At 36.1% G+C, this 25853-nt stretch overlaps 1 protein-coding gene across 7 annotated transcripts in view; it reads left to right on the top strand.

The window, feature by feature from the left end:
* Positions 1-340: 340 nt before the first annotated feature.
* Positions 341-25853, top strand: part of GARRE1 (granule associated Rac and RHOG effector 1) — a 136878-nt gene continuing 111365 nt past the window's right edge. For 2 of the 7 annotated variants that reach the window (XM_074293204.1, XM_074293205.1), the window contains exons 1-2: positions 397-453; positions 21123-21218. The gene's annotated coding sequence lies outside the window, so the exon portion shown is untranslated. Of the gene's footprint in view, positions 491-654; positions 873-21122; positions 21219-25853 lie in introns of those variants that run through there. The other 5 variants (XM_074293206.1, XM_074293203.1, XM_074293207.1 and 2 more) reach the window with 5 other exon arrangements.

The raw sequence follows: 25853 nt of genomic DNA, 5'->3' as shown, positions 1-25853 counted from the left end.
TCTTCTGTAAGGTGGGGGAGGGAAGAGGTTTGATTTATTAGCTCCTTGGCTCCAGAATCTGACAGCTCCTGGTTTCAGCATTTCCAGTCAAGGACAGCCAAGGTGAGAGGGAATTCCCCCAATTTGACCCAGGATCTAGCTCCCACTAGCCCAGGCCATATTCTGCTTTTCCAACCTGACAGCCCAGAGATACTCTCCTCGAGGGCCCCTCCCACCTCGAGGCACCGCCTCCAGGCAGCTGGCTCCTCCTGCCATCACCCTCCCTCCCCTCCCCCCCCCCCACTAGCCTTCAGTCCCGCCCCTTCTCTGGCTTCGGTCAGCCAGCCAGTCTGTCAGTCAGTCAGCCTCAGGGCCTCCAGCAGCCGCAAGGTGGGGCGGGGCCGGGTGCGTGACGTCATTTCCGGTGTACACAGACTGGCCGTCGCGGGCGCGGGGGGCGAGGACGCGTCGCAGGTGAGGAGCTGGACCTCTGGCTAGGGTTGAGAGCCGGGTAAGGGTCAGGCCTTGGGTTTCGGTAGGTCAGGGCGTCCTTCCCTCGGTCGGTCTGTCCCTGTCCTCGGAAAGGGGAGGCCCGCGGCGGCCGTAGGCGCTACGCCGCTCTCTTGTCTCCACCGCGGGGCCGGGGCCGCGGGGGGCGGCGGGAAAGGACGGAAGCCGGGAGGGGCTGTGCGGCCCCGGCTGTGGGCTGATCTCGGGGCTGCTGTGAGCTCTCCCTTACCGAGGAAGCTGAGGCTGGGGAGCCGAGAACAGCACCGCCGGGTCGAGACGGACTCGAAGCGACTGAGCCTGCCGCTGACACCTGTCACTGCACTCGAGGAGCGGCAGAGGGGCAGGAGCGGGGCCAGCAGCCACCGGGCGCCCCGGGAAGCTGGGTGTGGAGGGTACTTGGGAAGTGGGCGGGCCAGACGTGGGGGGCACGGGAGTTACTCGCTGTGCTTTTGCGGAGAGCTTCTCTGGGGAGAGACAGGATTTGGCCCCTTGCTCCCGTGTCCCCTTCCCATCTCCCATCCCTTCTTTCGCTCGGTCTGTCCCACAGCCCTCCGTCTGTCCGTGACCGGGGCGAGCGAGGGTCGCGGGTGCGAGCTCAGCCTTCCGTGACGGGGCTTAGCATATAAACATCGGTATCACCGGGGCACTGGGTCAGAAACGTGTGTAAGTCTTGCTCTTGTGGGGTGACTCATACCTGCCCAAATCTGGGCTCTGCTAGGGTTCACCCAGCCTCCCTCCCTGCCCCTCCTCCTCTCCCCCCAGCTGCTCTAGGGCAAGAAGAGAAAGACCTAATCTTTCTATAAAGTAGCGGAGCTCTCCGGAACTCTGTCCGAGCTGCTTTGTTCCTCCGTCTCCTTTGCGCGCACTGGTTAAAGGGCATGTTTCCCAGGGAATCCCACCGAGCTGTGCTGCTGCCCCCGTTTTGGACTGATGATTCGGAGAACTCCACGTACCCGAAGGAGAGAAACTTTTTTCCTTCTGTTCTGTGATTTTTCACTCCCCTAACCCCCACCAAAAAGAAACAAAGAAAACAAAGCAAAACAGCCACCGCCACAAAACTTTCTACTTGAGGAGTGGCCATCTTTCAGATGGTTTCGCTGGTCAAAATAGGAATGATGCCAGTTGGAGGATGGGCAGGGTTTTATTCTCCCTCCCCCCGCAGTATTTAGTGTTATATTAAACCGTGAACTTTTTTCACTTTGTTACCTATACTTCTCTACCTACTTTACCTTTCTGTTTATCATTTTCTGGGCCACATCCTGACACTTTTCCTTTTGCATAGCAAAGGGAACGTGCTTTTCCTGTTCCAGTTAGGCGTGTTCTAACGTGTCATGTGCTGGTCCATGTAATGGTTGCATGTTTTCTATACTGCCCTTTCTGTGGTTGTTGAGAGCACCCACGTACTCTGGAGGAACTCTGGCCCGCCAGTGTTTAGTGTGTAAGATAGTCCCTTCCCCTTGTGTGGAACAGAAAGCCTGAGTTTAACATTCATAGTTTTAGGAGGGAGGAGTATTTAAAAATGCACCGGCTGTGCAATGAATGACTGTCCTAAGAAAAGGGTAATTGAACGTGGTTTTTTCCCCTGCTCCTAATACTGCCCGCTTGCAGTACTCTGAGTAAATTAACATTTCTACTTGGCATGATAAGAATTTTGTTTATACCCACTCTAGAATTTGCCAGATGAAGACTTAAAGTTCCAAAGCAGTTACTAATCCTGTGTGTGTGGGTGTGTTTGTGAAATAATGCCTTTGTGCTTTGTTTTTATATATATATATATTTAAGATAATTCAAGGTTTGACTAAATGTAGTCTATACTTCCTCTTTATGGTTTTTCATTCTAAGAGAAGTGACTCAAAATATCCAGAGGAATGTTTAAGCAAATATTTCTCTAGATTTTTAAAAAAATTTGCTTATGTAGTTTATTGATATTTCCATTAGTTGATTTTATTTTCTTGCAGACTTCATGAGTAACTGCCTTTCCATGTGAGATGTTCAGGTTTGCAGTAGTCACTCTTCACTGTAGCATTTGAGATATTAATCTACCTCTATTTTTGCACACAAATACGTAGGTTAACATTAGAGACAAAGATAGAAAAGTCTTCTCAGATTCCCTTGGCAGGCTTAGAGTTTTTCAATCTAAAATTATCTCCATATTTGTGGAAGACGGACCATGTTTCAACCATTATGCTTTTTAACCAGTTAAATTTTAAGCTGAATAATTTTGTAAGTGACTTTTCTGATGAAGCATGATTTAAGTCAGGGTTAGTATAGTGGAGCTAATAAGTTCGTGGGAAAATAGCTTTGGTTTGAATGGGAAATTGATTTGTCTTGCTGTGCCAAAATACACTCTTTTTTTCTGATTATTATTATTATTTTTTTTTTTTTTTGGTTGATGTTAGCACAGAGAGCTTGATCTCCCTTATCAAATTTGACAACATAAACTAAGTGATTTATCTTGGGGTCATATAACAAGGATTAGAGCCCAGATTGGCTGTACTTTGCTCTTGCAATGTTACCATGCTGCTTCTGTTTGTTGACTTCATTTCAAAATCATTTATCATAAAAATACATTTAAGATTCATAGGGTACTTTTCATACTTCTTCTTTTAGTAGATTATCATAACAATTTTTATGTAAGTATTCTCCATTTTACAAAGAAGGAAAATGAAGGTCAGAGATTGTGGCTTGTTCAAGATCACAGCTATTTTTTATGGTGATGCTGAGATTATAGTAAAGCTCTTCTAATTTCCAAGTTCATTGTAATGCTATATGCTATGCTGCTTCTCATTCAAAGATGATTAAGAGAAATGATTCCCACTCACATGAAGCTTCCAATCTAATAACAGAGATGACATAGACACAAATGTAATTAAATAAGGCAAAATGTGATAGATATATAAGTGATATTAAAAAAAAAAAAAAGTATTGCCAACATTCAGAGGAAGCGAAGATCGTGGAAGGCTTCCTAGACTGGATGATATTTGAGCTAGGCCTTGAATGACAGGATTTCAAAATCCAAAGATTAAGATTTGAAGTGTTAGAGAAATGGCATGATGGCATGAAAAAAGGTATAAGGGAAAGAAAAGAGGAAGTATCTTTAAGAAACAGTGTGTAATCTGTTTGTTCTGAAATGGAAAAATTCGAGAACCATCTGGAGAGGTGGTTTGGAATCTAATTGTAAAGTCTTGAATGTTATAGAGAAGCATTGTAGGTTTTCTGAGTGATTAAAGAGATAACTTGCTCCTGTGACTAGTGAAAGAAGGAAAAGCTGATCTTGAGAGGCTGTGGAACAGCCTAAAACATTTTGTGATATAAGTAGCATTTCAATTCATCACAAACTTTTTGGTTTCCTACAGTATATAAAAGTTTGGTTTATATTACACTATTGTGTATTAAGGATACAATAAAATCCTTAATTAAAAAACATTTCATGCCTAAAAAAAATTATTAACTATCATCTGAGCCTTCAGGCATAATCTTGTAGAGGGTCTTACCTCAATGATGATGACTTTATTGATCAGGGTGGTAGTTCACTGAAGGTTAGGATGGTTGTGGCATTTTTAAAATAAAACAACAGCAAAGTATGACTCCTTCCTTTCACTTGAACACTTAGAGGCCATTGCTAATTGACCTAATTTCAGTACCATTGTGTCTCAAGAGAATAGGAAAACCCAAGGAGAAAGGGAACGTCCAGCTAATGACCAGTTGGTGGAGCAGTTAAATACATACAATATTTATCACTTAAGTCCACTGTGTTATCTGGGAACCATTTATGGCACCCCAAAACAGTTACAACAGTAATATCAAAATCATTCATCACACATCACCATATGTGATAAGGTAAAATAATAATCTAATATAAATATTGCAAGGAATGATTAAAATGTGACACACTCTGAGCACATACTGTTGGAAAAATGACACCAGTAGACTTGCTTTGATGCATGGTTACCACAAACATTCAATTTGTAAAAAAACTCAGTATCTGTGAAGAGTGATAAAATGAGTATGTCTATATATTCTCTTAAAATAGTAAGCATGAATAATGAAAATCTGCTTTTTTTTTTTGTCACCCAGTTTACAAATAACAAAATTTTTTTATTGTTAAGGTACTTTAGCTGCTTTATAATGATAGGAAGACAGGACTAGGTAGATTGGGAGTTTTCTTGATCTTGTAATTCCTAAATCATCCATATATGAAAGTTTTAATAGTTGCATATGTGCTTTAACTGGAAATGGGAAGAACAGATATTTCTTTGATCCTTGACAATGATTAATTACAATGGAAAATAATTTCATATTATATGATGTAAATTCATTTGAACAAACATTTATATAGTTTCTCTTTGCCAAGCACTGTTCTGTGTGCTGGGGATATAAATATAAAAATAAAAACAGTTTCTTCCTCAAGGAGATTACATTCATTCTTGTCTATAAGCTATTTGCATTATTTCCTAAACTCTTAACATTTGAAATATTTAATCTTTTGGCTGAAAAACTAGAGGAAGGTTATGAAAAAGGAATGTTTGAGCCAGGGAAAACTATCTTGGGTTTCTTAAAGGATCTAATTATTATGATTGCACATAGCATCTTACATCTGATCTTTTATTTTCAAAATATATACAAAGATAGTTTTGAACATTCATCCTTGTAAAACTTTGTGTTCCAATTTTTTTTCCTTTCCCTTTCCTCATCTCCTTCCCTAGACAGTAAGTAATCCAGTATATGTTAAACATGTGCAATTCTTTTATACATATTTATACATTTATCATGCTGCACAAGAAAAATCAGATCAAAAAGGAAAAAAAATGAGAAAGAAAACAAAATACAAGCAAACAACAACAACAAAAAAGTGAAAATACTATGTTGTGATCCATATTCAGTCCCGACAGCCATCTTTCTGGCTCTCTGTCACAAGTCTGTTGGACTTCGCCTGAATCTCACCTCATTTTTGAAGAGAGGCAAGTCCATCAGAATTGATCATCACATAATATTGATATTGCCATATACAGTGATTTCCTGGTTCTACTCACTTAACTTAGCTTCAGTTCATGTTTATCTCTTCAGGCCTCTTGAAATCATCCTGCTGATTATTTCTTAATATTCCAAAACATTCATATTCGACCATTCCCCAAATGATGGGTATCCACTCAGTTTCCAGTTCTTTGCCTCTACAATAAGGGTTATCACAAACATTTATGCACATGTGGGCCTTTTTTCCTTTTTAATGATCTCTTTGGGATATAGGCCTAGTAAAGACAGAATTTGATAGCCCTTTGGGCATAGTTCCAAATTGCTCTACAGAATGGTTGGATCAGTTTACAACTACACCAACAATGTCTTACATCTGATCTTTTAAAAAATTGAAAGTGGGCAAAGTGTTATTCTTATGTTGTCCTTGCTATAAGGGAGTTCATGCTATTGGGGGGCTGATGGATCATTTGAGTACAAAAGTTCTGAGCTTTAGTAGGACTAAAATCCAATTGGGGAGTCGCCTTTAATACCAGTATATAAAGGGTGGGAGCAGCCTATGGAGAAGGAACTCAACCCAGGTTAGATACGGAGCAGGTCAAAGTTTACATGCTAATCATCATTGGTATTGAACCCAATTCTCAAAAAAGAAAAAGAAAAAAAAATTCAGGTGAAACATTTTATAACCCTCTGTGATCATAATTACCTCAGTCCATTTTCTTTTCTTTCTTTTTTTTTTTTTTTTCCCTGAGGCTGGGGTTAAGTGACTTGCCCAGGGTCACACAACTAGGAAGTGTTAGTGTCTGAAACCAGATTTGAATTCGGGTCCTCTTGAATTCAACCTACTTTGCCACCTAGCTGCCCCCCTCAGTCTATTTTCTAAAAGTGATGTTCCTCAAATGAAGTTTTTAAAATTTCTAATTACATGCAAAAACAATGTTTCACCTTTTTTTTTTTTTTTTTTTAAATTGGTGAATTCCAAGTTCTATTCTCTCCCTTCCCACCTTCTTGGGAAGGTAAGCACTTCCTTAAATGAAGTTGTAGCCATATCACTTCCCTACTCAGTAAACTCCAATCAACTTGAATAAAAGATAAATTACTCTATTTGGCAAAGTCCTTAAGTATCTGGTTCCTACCTAAATTTATAGCTTCCTTATACCTACTCAATCAGTACTTACTTTCCAACATTATACAGTTTAGACAAACTTCCTTACATCTCCTTATATCTTATGTTGAATTCCATCTCTAGTTTCTGCCTTTGTACTTGTCATGCTCCGTATCTGCTCTTACCTCTACCTCATAGAATCCCTCACTTCTTCTTACAAGACTCAGTTTAAGCATTAGCTTCTGGCATGAAATTTTTCTATATTTTCACCACTCTCCTCCACCCTTCTGCAAGAGGTATCCTTTCTAGTTATCTGGAATTTATTTTATATTCTGTATATATTTGCATATATTGCATTTATTCCCTTTCATAGAATGTAAATTAAGAGAAGGGATTGTATTATGTTTTTTTTTTTTTGTCTTTGTATCCCACTCAGTTTATGCACAGTAGGCACCTTAAGAAATGCTTGTTAATTCATTGATTTTATACTTACCAAATCTTCAGTGTTTGAACTGACTGGATGGCTTTACTCAGCTTGAGATTTTGATAAAGCTAGGTAACATTCCTTCCCTTCTTTCCCTCCCCTACCCCCAATTCTGTCTGTTTTCCTAGGGCCTAATGGGAGCACAAAGGATGTAGGTAAAGGATTCTAGTGTTTACATACCAGAAACTTCAAATAGATTTTCAAGTAGGCAAAGAATAACAAACTCTCTTGGTATACTGCATATGTGTGATTATTGCATATGATGGTGTCACCTAAGATGTTCAAACCATCTTCAGCATAATTTGAATGGATGTTCAAATGTACTTGCATATAGATCAATAATGGTAAGATTTATTTTGGTTTGCATTTGTAAAGGACACTGAAAAAGGAAAGTTGATGTTTGAATTGTATACTAAATTGTTATGTGCTTATGGATGTAGATAGACATCTTCAATGGATTTTTAGTAAGTATATGACATGTTATTGGAAACCTTTTAATCTGATCAGTTACTACTATCCTAGAAAATATTTAGTTTGGTTTTGGATTAAAAAATAGTATAAAAATGTTAGCCATAATAGTAATGTGCTTTGCAGTTTCAAATGGAATAAATGATTAAGTATCCTTTCAGAGAGCAGTTTAAAAAAATATATATGTGTGTGTGTGTATATATATATATCTTTTCCTAAAAATTGAATTATTCCTTATAGGCAGAAATATATTTCTGATAAATGAGTAGCTTTTAGTAATGGCTTTTCAGTGGTTTGGCAGTGAGAATTGTTCAAAGTAGGGAGGTTTTCGATTTGGGACTGGTGATATCTTGATAATGAAATAGGTTAGAAGAAATGAACATTAGAATTGGAGGCAGGGGGGAAATTATGTTTAAATTCGACCTTTCTTTTTTTTTTTTCCTTAGGCAACACAGCTAGGAAATGTTAAGTGTCTGAGGTCAAATTTGAACTCAGGTCCTTCTGACTTCAGGGCTAATGTTCTAATCCACTGCTCCACCTAACTGCTCTCCTCTGATATTTCTTAGTTGTGTAACCATGAAAAAAAAAAAAAAAACAGTCTTGCTGAGCCTTAATTTCATCTGTAAAATGAAGAGAATTTTAACTTTTACAAAAAGTTATAATTATCCACATGGTCATTTGGTTATGTCTAAGACTTATTTGTTGTGGTCAGGTTTTTTTTTTTTTTTTTTATACTTTGTAAAGATAGGGTTGAAAGAAAGACCAAAAAAAAAGTAGTCTGCTTATAGCCAATTACTGTGTCAGAATAAAGAATTGACAAAATATTTAGATAATGTCCTATAGGGAAATAACTTGAGCTTTCTTTGCCCCTTCTACCTAGAAAGACAAAGTAAAATATTAAGTGTTATTTGGAGGAATTTAACTAGGTCACTTGTTAATGTTGTTAAATGTAGCCACATCAATTCATCTTTACTGTTAGTATGCCTATTTTTCTGTTGGTTCTAGACTTTATAGTGTTTAATAATTTAATATGTAATGTCTTAATGTTAATTGTTATCATGGGTATTTAATATTCCTAGATTTCCTAGCATGGATGTTTTAGCATTAGTCAATATTGCTCTGAAGGCATCTAGGTGGCTCAGTGAGTAAAAGACTTGATCTGGAGTGTGGAAGATCTGAATTAAAACATGGACCTTGGCATTAACTATATGTTTCTGTGGACAAGTCACTTAATCCCTATTTGCTTTAATCCACTGGAGAACGGGAACCACTTTATTATTTTGCCAAGAAAGATCACAAAGAATCTGAAGGATTAAAGGATTGTACTGCAAATACTGCTCTAGAGAGACCTGTATAAACTCATAGTGGTCCTCAAACTTTTTAAAATAGGGGGCCAGTTCTTTGCCCCTCCGACTGTTGGAGGGCCAGACTATAGTAAAAACAAAAACTCACCCTTTGTCTCCACCCCTCAGCCCATTTGTCATAACCCAGCAGGCCGCATAAACGTTGGCCCGAGGGCGGTAGTTGGAGAACCTCTCTCTATAGGTATAGCTATAGAACAGTTTAGGATAGTTAGATAGGGAACCTGACTAGAAGCTGAGAAGACAAGGTTGTGATTCATACTGATTGTGTGCCCCAGGCAAGTCATTTACCTCTCTTATCTAGGCCACTCTCTAAGACTGTAAATTGCTGAGAAAGTCTTGACTTGCTCACCAGAAGTTTTCCTCATTTTCCTTACCTGAGAGTTTCATATATTAACAAGATCATGCATCAATCCCTTTATCTATCCTAATATTGTTCATTCAAATATATGTAGGTACAGTTATGTGAATATTAAATCATTTCATGCCTCTGATAATCTTTTTTTTTCTGAAGCATTTGGAGTTAAGTGACTTGCCTAGGGTCACACAGTCAGGAAATGTGTCTGAGGTCAGATTTGAACACTGACTTAAGGACTAGTGCTCTATCTACTATACCAACTAGCTGCCCTTCTCTGATAATTTTCAAGGTGGGAAATAGCCATTTTGTAATAGCTCACATTTATTTTAGTATTCTAAGGTAAGAAAATGCTTATTTCACTCACATTAATACTTTAAAGTAGGAAGTACAAATATCCTCTTACAAAGGAGGAAATTGAAGCTTAGGAAGAATATGTCTTGCCAGTGTTGCATGACTAATTAGTGTAAAAATAAAGACTGACATCCAATTATTCTTATTTCAGTGTTAGTATACTTATTACTACAACATGCATCCTTTTCACATTTGGTAAACATTCCTCTTTTGTTAAATACAGGAATACTTTGCTTATCTGTTTCTCTCTAGGAATAAAGTATTCTCCATAGTTTCCATACAATAGAAACTTATCCCTTTAAGTGCCCAAATATTTACCCTTAATTTTTAAAAATATTATCATAATAAAGTCAATTGACAATTAAAGTCAATACCCTCTAAGTATGCCCTTAACAAAGATATAGTTCTCAAGAGTTACACATAGCATGTTCCCATGTAAAGATAAAAACATTTTAACCTTTAAAAAACATAGGGTTTTTCCTTCTGTTTTGACCACCTTATGCTTCTTTTGAGTTTTGTATTTGTCTTTGAAGATCTGTTTTTTTCATTAAAAAAAAAAATTGAAAATGCCCGATTTCATTGAATGTCCATCCTTTCCCAAAGATAATGTTTAGTTTTGCTGGGTAGTTGATTCTTGGCTGCAGTCCAAGCTCCTTTGCCTTCAGAATTGCCCTCCAGAATATCATTTCAGTTGTGTCCAAATGTTGTTAATTTTTTTTTTTTAGAAATTATTTGGAAATATGCATACACACCTCTACTTTCTGATGATGGATATCTTTTAATAGGTAATATTTTCATATATATGTTCATCTTTACTTGGTCAGTAATGTGACATATATTCCTTCTTATTATTATGATTTTTTCCCCACAATTTCATGAATATTCTCCAGAAAAATTAACCAGTTCTTTGGAAGCTTTAACTTTTTTTAATATTTCACAGAACTGTGTAGTCATAAAAATCCTTTCAATTATTATTTATAGAAAAATGACTATTAAAACAACTTTTAAATATCATTTTGATGGGATTCTAGCAGCAGTCAGAGAGTTGTGGAAATACCCTTTTGATCGGAGGTGCAAGTCCTTTGTGAAGGAATTCACGAACTTGAAGTATTAAGTGGCAAAAATGAAAGTTTATTGTTGGATGTGAAGTCAGCTTTGCTAGGACATTGACTTCATAGTGGTAAAGTCCTATTAGGGAAATGGAGGCTGGCACTGAGAAGAGAATGTCTTCTCAGGAGTCCTGGCTGCTATGCCAACGAAGCAAAGCATACTACTATCAACATTTTGAAAAAAAAAAAAAAAAAGAGTGAACAGAAACATATTTTATGAACAGATCTTGGCAGGGGTGAGGAGTTTGAGAAGGCTGGGGGCAGTTTGAGCTGATTATCAGACCAAGATCTTTTTTGATAATCTGGAATTTCCTGAAGGAAGTGATCAATGGAGTGCTTTTGATCAAGATTTCCAATTGACTAACGATATTTAACTTGTCTGGGGAGATATACTCTCCCTTAGACTCTCTGGAGTCTGGGAGGCCAGGATTCAAATAGGACAGAATTTCAGAGTGTTAATTTTACAGATCTAAAGCGAACACAGTTTCATATCCCTGCAATTTCACATCTATCAGGTTCGTTAAAATAATACAAGAGGAAAATGATAAATGTTGGAGGAGGTGTGGAAAAATTGGATACTAATATTGGTGAAATTGTGACCCATTTTTGAGAAGTCAGGAATTGTAAACAAAGGAATTACAAAACTGAAAAATCCTTTGACCACTATTTTTCTTTTCCTTTTTTTTCTTGTAAATTTATTTACAAGTTTATGAATCATGTTGGGAGAGAATAATCAGAGCAAAAGGGAAAAACCATGTGAGAGATAAACAGAAAAAAAGAAATGAACATAGCATATGTTGGTTTATATTCAGTCTCCTTAGTTCTTTTTCTGCATGCATATGGCATTTTCTGTTCAAGTCAATTGGGACTTCCTTGGATTACTGAACCACTAAGAAGGATCATCGCACATTCTTGCTGTTGTTGCGTACAATGTGATCCTGGTTCTGCTTGTTTCACTCAGTGTCAATTTATGGAAATCTTTCCAGGCCTTTCTAAAATCAGCTTGTTCATCATTTTTTATAGAAAAATAACAATTCCATTATCTTAATATACCACAACTTGTCCAACCATTCCTCAGTTGATGGGCACCCACTCTCTTTATTACCATAAAAAAGAATTGCTACAAATATTTTTGCATATGTAGGTCCCTTTCCCTCCTTTAAGATTTCTTTGCGATATAGACCCAGTAAGGGCACTGCTGGGTCAAAGGGCATGCATAGTTTTATAACCTTTTGGGCATAGTTCCATTGCTTTCCAGAATGGTAGGATCATTTCACAGCTGAGAATGAGATATTTTTAAGGAATGTTTCAATTAATTATGGTAGCTTAATGAATTACTTCTCTTGTATTATTAGTTGTCCAGAATTAGAATACCTGAAACCTAAACAGTGTTGGGTGTACATTAATGTCTACTATTTTTCTGATTACATTTCTAAACATCATTTCAGCATTCTTTACGATTATTTTTTTAAGTTTGTAAGTTTACATTTCATTTTACATCTTGCATAAAATATTCCATCTCCTGGCTCCATGCCTTTTAACTGGATGTCTTCCATGCCTGGAATTCTCTCCCTCTTCATCTTTGCTTACTGATTTAGCTGGCTTCCTAAAAATCCTATCTTCCAGAGGAAGCATCTTAATCTGCCTGAATGCTAGAGTCTTCTTTCTGTTGTTTATCTCTTAACTTCTACTGTATGCATTTTGTTTGTATGTAGATTTTTGCCTTTCTTTGCGGTCTCAGTATTTACATGCTTATTGTTTAGTTATGTCTGACTTTTGTGACTCTGTCATGAGTATTGTCTATGGGTTTCTTGGTAAAGATTCTGCAGTAGTTTGGCATTTTCTTATTCAGTAGATTAAGGCAAATAAATGTTAGTTGACTTTATCAAAGTCTTAGAGCTTCGAAGAAGTAATTCTGAGGCCAGATTTTAACCCAGGTCTTTCTGACTCTAGGCCTTGTTACTTTATCCACTGAACCATCTAACTTCCCAGCTTAGGTGCTTAATACATGCTTATTGACTGACTGATATGGTTGTAGCTCATTTAACTGTTAACAAAAGATTTAATTATTCCTGTCTGGAGGAAGATACTCAGTAAGCATAGTCATTGAGAACATCCTTATTTGATTCAGCTGATTTAAGTTCTTTTTTCCTGAGTTGTCTTGAGTTGTTGATATAAAAATAAAAATTAATTTTTTCCTCTAAAGGAAAATCTCCCCTAGTATTCATCGAGAAAGCAAGAAAAGCATACTCCCCTGCTACAAGCATAAAGTCAATCAAAACAAAACAAATCCAGCATTATCCAAGGGCCTCTTCCTAACCCCCCCTCCCCAAAAAAAAAAGTTCCTTAGAATCATGGTTGGTCATTGTGTTGATCAGAGTTCCTAATACTTTAAACGTATTTTGTTTTTATTGTTATTATTTACATCTTTCCTCTGGTTCTGCTTTTTACTTTATAGCAGTTCATACTGGCTTCCCGAGTTTCTTTAAAACCATTTCTTTCATCGTTTCATGTAGCACAATACTATTCAATTACATTTACTTACCATAATTTGTTCAGTTCTCCTGTTAATGGATATTCCTTTAGTTTCCAATTCTTTGCCACCATAAAGAGCTGCTATAAATATTTTTATATATGAGTTCTTTTCCTTCTTTGATCTCTTTGTAATATAGGCCTAGTAAAAGTATTACTGACTCAAAATGTATTGCACAGTTTAATAGTTTTTTGGGCATAGTTCCAAATCACTATCCAGAATGGCTGGACTAATTCATAACTTTACCAAGAGTGCATAGGTGTATTTGCTTTTCTACATCTCCTCCACCATTTGTCATTTTCCATTTTTATCATCTAAACCAATGTAATGTGTATGAAGTGTTGTCTCAGAATTGCTTTATTTTGCATTTCTTTAATTATTAATAATTTAGAGTATTTATATGGCTAATGATAGCTCTTCTGAAACTTCATGTTCATATCCTTTAACTATTTGTCAATTGGAGAATGACTTTTATTCTTGTAAATTTGAATCAGTTACCTACATATCTTAGAAATGAGATTTTTTTTTTCTTTTTAAAATTTAAAAAATTTTTTTATTATTATAACTTTCTATTTACAAGACATATGCATGGGTAATTTTTCTACATTGACCCTTGCAAAACCTTCTGTTCCAATACAGGTAGTCCAATACATGTTAAAGTTTATGTTAAATCCAATATATGTGTACATATTTATAGTTCTCTTGCTGCACAAGAAAAATCAGATCTATAAAGAAAGAAAAAAACCTGAGAAGGAAAACAAAAATACAAGCAAACAATAACAGAAAGAGTGCAAATGCTATGTTGTGGTCCACACTGTTTCCCATAGTTCTCTCTCTGGGTGTAGATGGCTCTCTTCATTACTGAATAATTGGAACTGGCCTGAAGCATCTTATTGTTGAAGAAAGCCAAGTCCATCAGAATTGATCATCATATAATCTTGTTGTTGCGATGTATAATGATCTCTTGGTTCTGCTCATTTCCCTTAGCATCAATTCATGTAAGTCTTTCCAGGCCTCTCTGAAATCATCCTGTTGGTCAAGAAATGAGATCTTTTATCAGAGAAAATTACAAAGATCTTTTCCTATTTATCCACTTCTCTTGTAATTTTAGCTGAATTTTATTTGTACAAAATCCTTTTAATTTTACATAATCAGAATTTTTCATTTCACTTCTGTGATTATTTTTTGTGTGGTCACGAACTCTTTATTCATAAAGCTGACAGATAATTTGTTTTATACTTCTTTTATTTGTTTATGGTGTCACTTTTTATATCTAAATCATGTGCCCATTTGAAGCTTATCTTGATATATGGTATGAGATATTGTTTTATATTTAGTTTTTCACCAGATTGCTTTCCAGTTTTCTCAGCAGTTTTTGTTGATTAGTGAGTTCTTGTTCCAACAGCTGTAGTCTTTGGGATTTTGAAATCATAGGCTACTGTGCTCATTTGCTTCTATATGTTGTATATCAAACATGGTTAACAGTTCCAATATTCAATCACTTTGTTTCTTAACTATTACCAAATGGTTTTAATAATTATGGCTTTGTAACTTCTTCCTTTTGTGACTTCTTTGACACTTCTCCCTCTGAGAACATCCTTGCTTCCTACTTTACTAAGAAAATCAGGCTCACATCACACTGTTCTTATGAAAATTAGGTCAATTAAAAGTCATAAAGATAATTAACTTTGATATATCACTTTAAAGGTTTGCATATATTATTTCATTTGATTCTTACAAATTCATTTGATTCTTACAGACTGTGAGGTGTTTATTATTGCTATTTTAACAGATAAGGAAACTGAGGCTGAGGGGGTCTTACCCAAAATCACACAAATAGTAAGTGGCCAAGGCTAGATTCAAATTCAGATTTTCCTGATACAGAAAAGTAAAAAATAATCTGTAATGGTAACAATATGCTAAATCCTGCCCCCAGGTAAATTAGAATATTTTTCCTTAAAAAGCATTAGGAGTGGGGCAGCTAGGTGGTGCAGTGGATAGAGCACCAGCCTTGAAATCAGGAGGACCTGAGTTCAAATGTGGCCTCAGACACTTAACATTTCCTTGCTAGTGTCTCTGGGCAAGTCTCTTTGAATCAGTTCAAATAAGTCCTTTAAATAAATATTTTTTAAATAAATAAACATCTCTTTGAATATTCAAATAAACAAATTTGAAATAAATAAATGACTCTGAATCAGTTCAAATAAGTCTTTATAAAAGGTTAATAATATTCTATTGCATTCATATACTATAACTTCTTTTAGCCATTTCTCAATTGGTAGCTATTTACTGTTCCCAATTCTTTGTTACTGCAAAAAGTGTTTGTTGTAAGTATTTTTATTTCTATAGGACTTACTTATTTTTTTTTTATTTTTTAATCTCTTTTCAGTATTTGCATAGCAGAAGAATCTCTGGGTCAAAGGATATTGAACGTTTTTTAGTCACTGTATAATTCCAAATTGTTTTTCATAATTTGTTTGGACTGTTGCAACAGCTTCTTAATTACACTGCTGTCTTATTTATACCCTCTCCCCTCTCCATCTAGCCTCCATGTACAACTGTTTCCTAAAGCACAAGACTGATTATGTCATTCTTGCTCAAGAAGCTTCAGTGCCTCCTCATTTACCCTTTCTGATAAAATAACCTTTTCTTGGCATTTAAAGTACTTTGCAGTAGACTTAAGCTGAACTTTCCTGACTTTATGCACATTCTCCCCTCCCCTTCACACTCCCATTCCCCCTCCCCACCCCGCCAATCTGACATTCTAGCCAAATTCACCAACTTGTTTCCTGAACTGTCATGTACAATGATCTGATTCTGCTCATTTCACTTAGCATTAGTTCATGTGAGTCTTTCCAGGACTTTCTGAAATCATCCTTCTGCCCGTTTCTTAAAGAACAGTACTATTCCATTACATTCACATACTTATTCAGCCATTCTCCAGTTGATGGGCATCCACTCAATTTCCAGTTTCTTGCTAATAAAAAAATTCTTGCCTCCACAAACATTTTTGCACATGTGGGTCCCTTTCCTTCCTTTATGATTTCTTTGTGATATAAAGCTTTTATTTTCAAAACATGCATAGATAATTTTCAACATTTATCTTTGAAAAACCTTGTGTTCCAATTTTTTTTTCTTTCCTTTCCCTTAGATGGCAAATAATCCAATATGTGAAGTGTGTGCAATTCTTATATATATATTTCCACAATTGTCATGCTGCACAAGAAATCTCAGACCAAAAAGAAAAAAAAGAAAGAAAACAAAATGCAAGCAAACAATAAAAAATGTGAAAATACTATGTTGTAATCTATACTTAGTCCTTACAGTCTTCTCTCTGGGAGCAGATGGCTTTCACAAGACCATTTAGCCTTTTTTTTTTTTTTTTTTTTTTTTTTTTTTCTTAAGAGCTTTTAATTTAAATGACTTTTTAATGGTTTAAAAAAATCTATTGAGCCATAACTTTTTTTTTTTTTTTTTTTTTTAAGCTAGCATATTTGGCCCAGAGATGTTTGAAAGTACACATTAGTTAAGAAGACTTTTTTATCTGATCAAGTTGAAATCACCATTTCTTTTGTGGATTTACCAAATGTAAAATTTGTCCTAAACTACTAATGATAAGTGCTTTGTTTTTGTAGAGGAATGTCAGCCTGGTGTCAGGTTGAAATAGAAGAGTAAATATATCATTACTATAAAGATTTGATGAATTATAGTAGAGGCAGTGTATATTTCCTTAGAATATGATCAAAATTAACTTGTTTAACTTTGATTTTTGTTTTTTGTTTCTTTTTAATCTTCACTTTAACTTCAGGAGATACTGTTAATCAGATTTTTGTATGTTCCTCTCTACAGTTTTTCCACAATTGACAAAACAATAAGATCTATATTGTATTGTTACTATATTTTATTTTTTTTTCATTGTTGTATGAGAATGATTTAAGGTATTTCAGTCAGTAAAATTCAGATCCTTAAAAAAAAAAATTGGAAAAATGTCAGTAGTTTTTGCTAGTTCTTCTTAAAAAACTTTGTTTATTATCATTATTAAATATTATGGGCTAGAATTTGAAACAAGGTACTAAGTGGAATTGAGGAGACAATGGTTAAATCTAGTTTAGCATTGATTTAATCCTACAACAAATAATGGTTTCCTAGTGATATAATGATTGGTGTACACTCAGTGTGGGGCATATAAGGAGAAGCTCTTAGGACTAGAAAGGCCAAGTGCACTAAAGCTCTCCGAGGCTGAGACAGATTCATTCCATCTTCAACCTTTGTTGTGGCTAGAGGCTGAAGCAGAAACCCTTGGAAGTTGGGGAAATTCAGAAGCCAGAGCTCAAGCTCTCAATCAAGACTACAGAAGGCCTTTAAGAAAGCTAACCGGGCTGCAGGAAAGGAGACAAGACTTGGAAAGAGGCAATAAAGGATTTGGACCTTAATATCTGGCTTCATTTGGTGTGATTCCTGAACTAAAACTAAGGCTACCAAGGCTGCCTCCAGAGACCCCAAGAAAACCCCAATAAGAGGACATTACATCTTAGAATATTACATTTTGGTGTCCGAACATGGGACAGACACGATCCTGATTTCAGTGGAAAAGTCTCTTTGACCCAGAAATTAGGGTGAGTACAAAAATAGACAAGAAAACTTTGTTAAAGGCTAAAGTAGTGTTTCAGCTAAAATGGGACAGATGTTTAGAAGACAGCCTTTTGTTCCAATTCAAGGAAAATGTATAGAGAGCATTGTCAGACTTATGAAAAGCCATCGTTTGATTGTAATTGGGAGCAGATCACTGAACTTTTAGAAACTGTATAATACACATCTCCTTGATTCTCTAAGGAAAAAGAATTGGATCTAGAGGAGTGGAAATCAGTAGGAGAGCAACTATGTCAATTCTACAATGAAAACGGACCTGACTCAATTTCCAAAGATATACTTTATACATGCACTTTAATAAAACTGGCTTTAGGAAATTATGTAAGTGTTAGAATAAGAAAAAAGAAGAAAGCAGGAAAGGGGAGGATCTAAATAAACTAGGTGAAAAGGATGAAGAATCATGTAAGGATGGAGTTAAGTACAATTTTAAATGTGGTGCTTCACAGCAGGAAGCATAAGGGCATTCCCCATCCCCTGACCTACTTCCCTCAAATAACCCTTCATAGGTGGAAGGAGAAGGAGGAGGGGGAGAGGCAGTGACACAATCAGCACCACCTATGAAGCAGCCTATGGCAAGATTACAAAAGGCACTAGTTAAGGCAAAAATTGGGCAGGGTGTATTTGATTTAATAAAAGCATACCCTGTGATTGAAGAGCTTGACTCTTCAGGTCAACAAAGGAGAAGATACACTCCTTTTGATCTGGAAAACATTAAGGATTTGAAAAAGGATTGCACTCTTTATGGGGCTACAACATCTTATGTTAAGATGTTACTAGATAATTTGTCTTATGAAATTTTAACCCCTAATAATTGGAACTCCATAGCAAGGACATGCTTAGAACCCAGACAAAACTTGTTGTGGCCTTCAGAGTATCATGAATTATGTAGTATTCAAGCCCAATGCAATAAGCAAACTGGAGCTAATGTACAAATCACCTTTGATTAACTAGCAGGTGAAGATCAGTATACAGAGAATTCAGCACAGATTAATTACCCCATAGGAGCATATGAACAAATTGCTACAGCTGCTATAAAAGCTTGGGGTACCCTTCCAGGAAAGATTGAGAGGAAGCCTTCAAAAAAATAGAGCAAGGTCCCAAAGAACCCTTTGCGGATTTTGTGGGACATTTTCAAACAGCTGTCACAAGAACCATGGAGAAAATGCAGCTACAGAAATAATGATCAGACAAAATGTTAATGAGGTTTGCAGAAGAAACACAAAGACGCTCCTTTAGAGACCATAAGATGCTGTGTCACAATGGGCACAAATGGTTATTATACCCAGACTATGATGAACATGGGAAGACAGGATCCTTCTTGGCAAGGGACATCTAGAAAGACTTGCCGATGCTATCAGTGTGGAAAAATTGGACATCTGAGAGCTCAATGTAGGTATAGAATAGAATGAGAGGACAGTGAGGGAAGACCCAAAACCCAATGTCCAAAATGCCAGAAGGGCTTCAGAATGTAGATTTACCCAGGGAAATGAGAGACGGGGCCCAGCTCCAAGATATCAATCAAAAGACTGATGGGGCATGATGGCAGCTGAGGTTACACCTTTAGAAGTTCAGGATATGATCAATCAGCAGAAAAACAATCAGATAACAGAAAGGGATTACAATTGGGGAGAATACAGGCTTTTTTAACCCTATAGAAGGGCAGCCCAGTGCAAGCAGTTCCAATGTAATTGCCAGGTGATGAGGAGAGATCTAGAAAGTAGTAAATAGAAGGGAATTAGATAGATTAACTGCCTGGAAGAGAGGGTTTGCTTGTATCTCTACAGATGGAGAAGGAAACAGATGGGTGGCAATGAGCACCTGGAGAGAGACAGAAAAAGAGAAAAACCTCAAAACAAAGGAGAAGACCTGAGAACAAAATCTGTAGGAATCATTGGATTCCCTGAGACTATTGCAGGACTTCAAAACTTGCAGGAATTATTGGATTCCTGGCACATGAAATAATAGACAATAGATTCCTTTTGGACTATTTCTAGGACTTATGAACATGTATAATTCCTCATGCTGATTCATGTTATTTGTTACATTACTATTAGCCTGTGTTATATTACTATGTGCTTGTGTAATTTATGTAATTATGTGTAATACCTCCTATATTGATGGATTTATTATACCTGTTTTACTAGTGAGACCTTTCAGAAACCCATTGATCTGATTTGATTTCCCATTTCTTTTGTTTTCATGTCTTTTTCTGAGGTATCAGGGAAGGTGTGATCACCTCCTTTTTTTGGGTTCTTGCCTCCTTGAGAAGTCAGGGAGGTCATGACCACCTATGTGTTCTAAAACAAAAGGAAGTGGGAGATGTTATCGGCCAGAACTTGACACAAAGTACTAAGTGGAATTGAGGAGACAATGGTTAAATCTAGTTTAGCATTGATTTAATCCTACAACAAATAATGGTTTCCTAGTGATATAATGATTGATGTATACTCAGTGTGGGGCATATAAGGAGAAGCTCTCAGGGCCAGAAAGGACAAGCGCACTAGAAGCTCTCCGAGGCTGAGACAGATTCATTCCATCTTCAACCTTTGTAGTGACTGAAGAAGAAATCCTTGGAAGTTGGGGATATTCAAAAGCCAGAGCTTAAACTCTCAGAATCAAGACTACAGAAGGTCTCTAAGAAAGCTAACCGGGCTGCAGGAAAGGAGACAAGACTGGAAAGAGGCAATAAAGGATTTGGACTTTAATACCTGGCTGCATTTGGTGTGATTCCGGAACTGAAATTAAGGCTGTCAAGACTGCCTCCAGAGATCCCAAGAAAACCCAAACAAGAGAATATTACATCTTAGCGAGAACATTACAATTAAATTCCTAGGTATATTATCTAACTTTTTCTACAACTTGAAAAAATAAATTGAAATTAATCCTAATTGACTTGTTTCTTCATAAGACTTTTGAACAGCTTAATGAAGCTTAAATATGTATTAATTCCTTGTTTCTGAATCTTGAGAAGTTCTTTTATCACAAAATGGTAGAAAATTTTATTAGAACTTTTCTTTGGTAGTAACCTATACAGGAGTGACAAAGCTTATCTATAGTTCAAACTAGGTCTTTTCTACTTACAGATGTGACTTCCTTTTCCATTGTCCTCCCTCTCCACCCTAGCCTTTCCTTTTTGATCTTTTAAAGATATAGGGCATAGTGATTTGTATAATGAAGGCTGGGGAATGGTTATTTTTGTTGCCATAGAGCTAACTTCCTCTTCTGCTTCCTTTCCTTGCTTAGCAACTGCAGGAAAAACGTGAAACTGCCTGGCTATAGCTGGCTACAGTGAAGGAGTTTTAAAGGAGATCACTTCACAGCTAGTGGCTGTTTATAAAGGTGAAAATGGATTCTTCTAAATGTACATTTTTACTACGTTCCTATAGATTAGCCATATAGTGAACAGAAGAATAGGGTTATTTGTGGTGGTGATTGCATATTTTTAATTCCTCAATAAGTAACAAAAATATAACAAGTATCTATGATTTAAAAGGCATTTTGCTGCAGAGAGAGCAAGACATAATGGAATAAATACACTGGACTTGAAATCAAGATAAAATTGATTTTAGATCTTGGTTCATACACTTACCACTTCTTTGAGGCTGAGAAGGCCACTTAATCCTTCTGAGCATGAGTTTCTTCATTCTAAAATGACATGATAAAAATTTCCATACTTGTTTCACAGCATTGTTTTTTTTTTCCTTTTTCTGAGGCTGGGGTTAAGTGACTTGCCTAGGGTCACACAGCTAGGAAGTGTTAAGTGTCTGAGACCAGATTTGAACTCTGGTCCTCCTGAATTCAAGGCTGGTGCTCTATTCACTGTACCCCTAGCTGCCCCTATTTCACAGCATTGTTAAGAAAGTATGAGAACCTCATCAGGTCATAAAGCTAGAATGGGAAGAGCTTGGAGAGAGTAGAATTTGAACTGTGGAGGCTTTAAGAGGCCATTTAGTCTAAGCCATAGTGGAAAAAGAAAGGCCTGTGGAGAGTAGTATTTGAATTTTGGTTCCTTGATTCCAAAGATAATTTTCTTTTCACCTTACCCTGCTGGCTGTCATTTACTAATTTTAAAACACTTTAAATGTAAATTATTATTAGAAGCTAAGGGAGATGGAGCATCTTTTAGTTGGGAGATTAGTTACTTACATGAAAATTACTTGTAGAAGACAATTAAGGATGACCTAGGCATCTAGAAAATTAGGAGGGAGTAATGGAGTAGGAGAGAGAGAGTGCTTAAAAATATATATTTTTTAAAATTTTATTTATAAATTTTTTTTGACAGTATATATGCATGAGTAATTTTTTTTTATAACATTAACCCTTGTATTCATTTTTCCACATTATCCCCTCCCTCCCTCTACTCCCTCCCCTTGATGACAGGCAATCCCATACATTTTACATGTGTTACAATATAATCTAGATACAATATATGTGTGTAAATACCATTTTCTTGTTGCACATTAAGTATTAAATTCCGAAGGTATAAATAACCTGGGTAGATAGACAGTAATGCTAACAATTTACATTCACTTCCCAGGGTTCCTTCTCTGGGTGTAGTTGTTTCTGCCCATCATTGATCAACTGGAAGTGAGTTGGATCTTCTTTATGTTGAAGATATCCACTTCCATCAGAATACATTTTCATATAACATTGAAGTGTACAGTGATCTTCTGGTTCTATTCATTTCACTCAGCATCAGTTCATGCAAGTCTCTCCAAGCCTCTCTGCATTCCTCCTGCTGGTCATTTCTTACAGAGCAATAATATTCCATAACCTTCATATACCATAATTTACCCAACCATTCTTCAATTGATGGACATCCATTCATCTTCCAGTTTCTAGCCACTACAAACATTTTGGCACATACGGGTCCCTTTCCCTTCTTTAGTATTTCCTTGGGATATAAGCCCAGTAGTAGCACTGCTGGATCAAAGGATATGCACAGTTTGATAACTTTTTGGGCATAGTTCCAAATTGCTCTCCAGAATGGTTGGATTCTTTCACAACTCCACCAACAATGTATTAGTGTCTCAGTTTTCCCACATCCCCTCTAACATTCATCATTATTTGTTCCTGTCATCTTAGCCAATCTGACAGGTGTGTAGTGGTATCTCAGAGTTGTCTTAATTTGCATTTCTCTGATCAGTAGTGATTTGGAACACTTTCATATGAGTGGATATAATTTCAATTTCATCATCTGAGAATTGTCTGTTCATATCCTTTGACCATTTATCAATTGGAGAATGGTTTGATTTCTTATAAATTAGGGTCAGTTCTCTGTATATTTTGGAAATGAGACCTTTATCAGAACCTTTAACTTTAAAAATATTTTCCCAATTTGTTACTTCCCTTCTAATCTTGTTTGCATTAGTATTGTTTGTACAGAAACTTTTTAGTTTGATGTAATCAAAATCTTCTATTTTGTGATCAATAATGATCTCTAGTTCTCCTCTGGTCATAAATTCCTTCCTCCTCCACTGGTCTGAGAGGTAGACTATTCTCTGTTCCTCTAATCTATTTATGATCTCATTCTTTATGCCTAAATCATGGACCCATTTTGATCTTATCTTGGTATATGGTGTTAAGTGTGGATCCACATCTAATTTCTGCCATACTAATTTCCAGTTTTCCCAACAGTTTTTTCCAAATAATGAATTTTTATCTCTAATGTTGGTATCTTTGGGTTTGTCGAAGACTAGATTGCTATAGATGTACCCTTTTTTGTCCTTTGTACCTAATCTGTTCCACTGATCGACTGGTCTATTTCTTAGTGTGCTTAAAAATATTGACCCAATTGAAAATTTTGTCTTTTGGGGGCAATTAGATGGCTCCGTGGATAGAGTACCATCCTTGCAGTCAGGAAGACCTTAGTTCAAATGTGGCCTCAGACACTTAATATTTCCTAGCAGTGTGGCATTAGGCAAGTCACTTAACCCCAGTTGCCTCAGGGGGAAAAAAGAAAAAGAAAGAAAGAAAATTTTGTCTGTCTTTTTTTTTTTTTTTTTTTTTTTTTTTTTTAAAGAAAAACTTTTTTTTTTTTTAAGATTTGGTTAAGAAGGATCTGTTTTTCTCTTTTCAGCTCCCCTCTGCTGGAAAAAAGAAAAACTACTTTGAACAAATAAGTTAAAACAAACTCTTTCATGGGCTATATCCCTACATATATATGTATATGTATACAAGCACATATATACACCTACATGTATGGTAATCATGATTGACTATTGCATTGATCAGTGTTCTTAAGTCAAAGTTGTTTGTTTTTATATTATTGTATAAGTTCTCCTCTTTATAACTGAAGCTTCATCATTTCCTTCATCATACCCTTCATCATTTCTTATGATACAGTTGTATTTAATTATATAAATATACCATAATTTGTTCAACTATTCTCCACTTTATTGATTTCCCTTTAATTTCCTGTTATTTGCTATTATAAAAAGAACTGGTATTAATATTTTTGTTTATAGGGCTCCATTTTTCTTTAATCTCTTTTGTATATAGTAAAGGATGTATACAATAATAACACTTTGGGCATAAAACCTAATTGCTTTCCAAAATGACAATACCACTTCAGAAAAATAAGCCTGTTAATGTAAGAGAACATTTCTTGAACCAACATCTGGGTTTCTTCATTTTAAGGTTCTGATTTCTGCCTTATGTTGAATTTCATACTTTGAATTTGATTTTAGTATTTTGGAACTCTGAATATACTAAAGTCATAGAACCATGCTAACAAGATACACTACACATTTTTGTTAGCTAATATCAATTCTGACTCTTTATCAGATTAGTCTCTATTCTAAACCTTTCCTCCAGCCACCTAAATTACTTCAACCTTCCTTGGTAGAAGAGGATCTCACTTCATACTTTACCAAGAAAATTAGAGAGAATTTCTTAAGTGTTCCCTCATCTTCCCAGTTCCCAGTTCTATAGTCAGATTCAATATAATTTCCCATCTTCTTCTCTGGTCCAGTCTAGACTTGAGAAGAGGCCCATCTTCTCCAAGGGCATCCTTTCTATTTGTGTCCTTGATTTCATCCCCTGTTGTTTCCTCTGAGAGCTTGTACCTTTCATCCTCTCCTCTTTACCTCTAATCTTGAATTTTTATTCATTGGTTTCTTACAAATATATGCATATCTCCCTGTTCTTTTAAAAAAACCAAAACACCTTCATTTGACCCTACTATTGTTTTAGGCTCTCACTAGTATTTAAATTCTTTCAAAGAGAGAGTGACTAGATTAGGATTACATTGGTTGAAAGAGCTCTCAGATAAATTCCCTCTGGCCATGATTCTCAGCACCTTTCCGTAGCTTACAGTTTTTGAGAGCAATCTACAGCCCTCCTTCTTCCCTACATGGCAAGTAGTCCAATATATGTTAAACATAGTAGAAATATAAGTTAAAACCAATATATGTATATATATTTATACAATTATCATGCCACACAAGAAAAAAAGAGAAGAAAATAAAATGCCAGCAAACAACAACAGAAAGAGTGAAAATGCTATGTCAGTTCCCATGGTCCTCTGTATGTAAATGGCTCTCTTCACTAAACAATTGGAACTAGTTTGAATCATCTCATTGCTAAAGAAAGCTATGCTCATCAGAATTGATCATCATATAATCTTGTTGCTATGTATAATGATCTCCTGGTTCTGCTCTAAATGTTCTCTTTCCATTTAAACCATAATTACCCTAAATTTAGATCTTCCCCTAGATTCTTATAATAGTTATCCAGTTATTTTTCCTGCCTATGGTTTCTGGTTTCCTTTTCCCACCTGGCAGAATAATTTCTTCTTTCATTCAACATTTATTAAGCAATAATTATGATTTGGAAAACACTGTTCCTGATTGTTAGGAAACAAAAACAAAAATGAAGATAAAATAGTTGTAGATTATTTAGAGTGACATTATCAAATGATTTTGATGGGGATATTAGGAAAGTCTTATCAGTGTGTAAGAGATAGCACTTGAG

This window comes from Sminthopsis crassicaudata, chromosome 2 (genome assembly GCF_048593235.1).
Source record: "Sminthopsis crassicaudata isolate SCR6 chromosome 2, ASM4859323v1, whole genome shotgun sequence".
In the NCBI taxonomy this organism is placed as follows: domain Eukaryota; kingdom Metazoa; phylum Chordata; class Mammalia; order Dasyuromorphia; family Dasyuridae; genus Sminthopsis; species Sminthopsis crassicaudata.
This window is presented reverse-complemented; position numbering and strand designations above follow the sequence as displayed.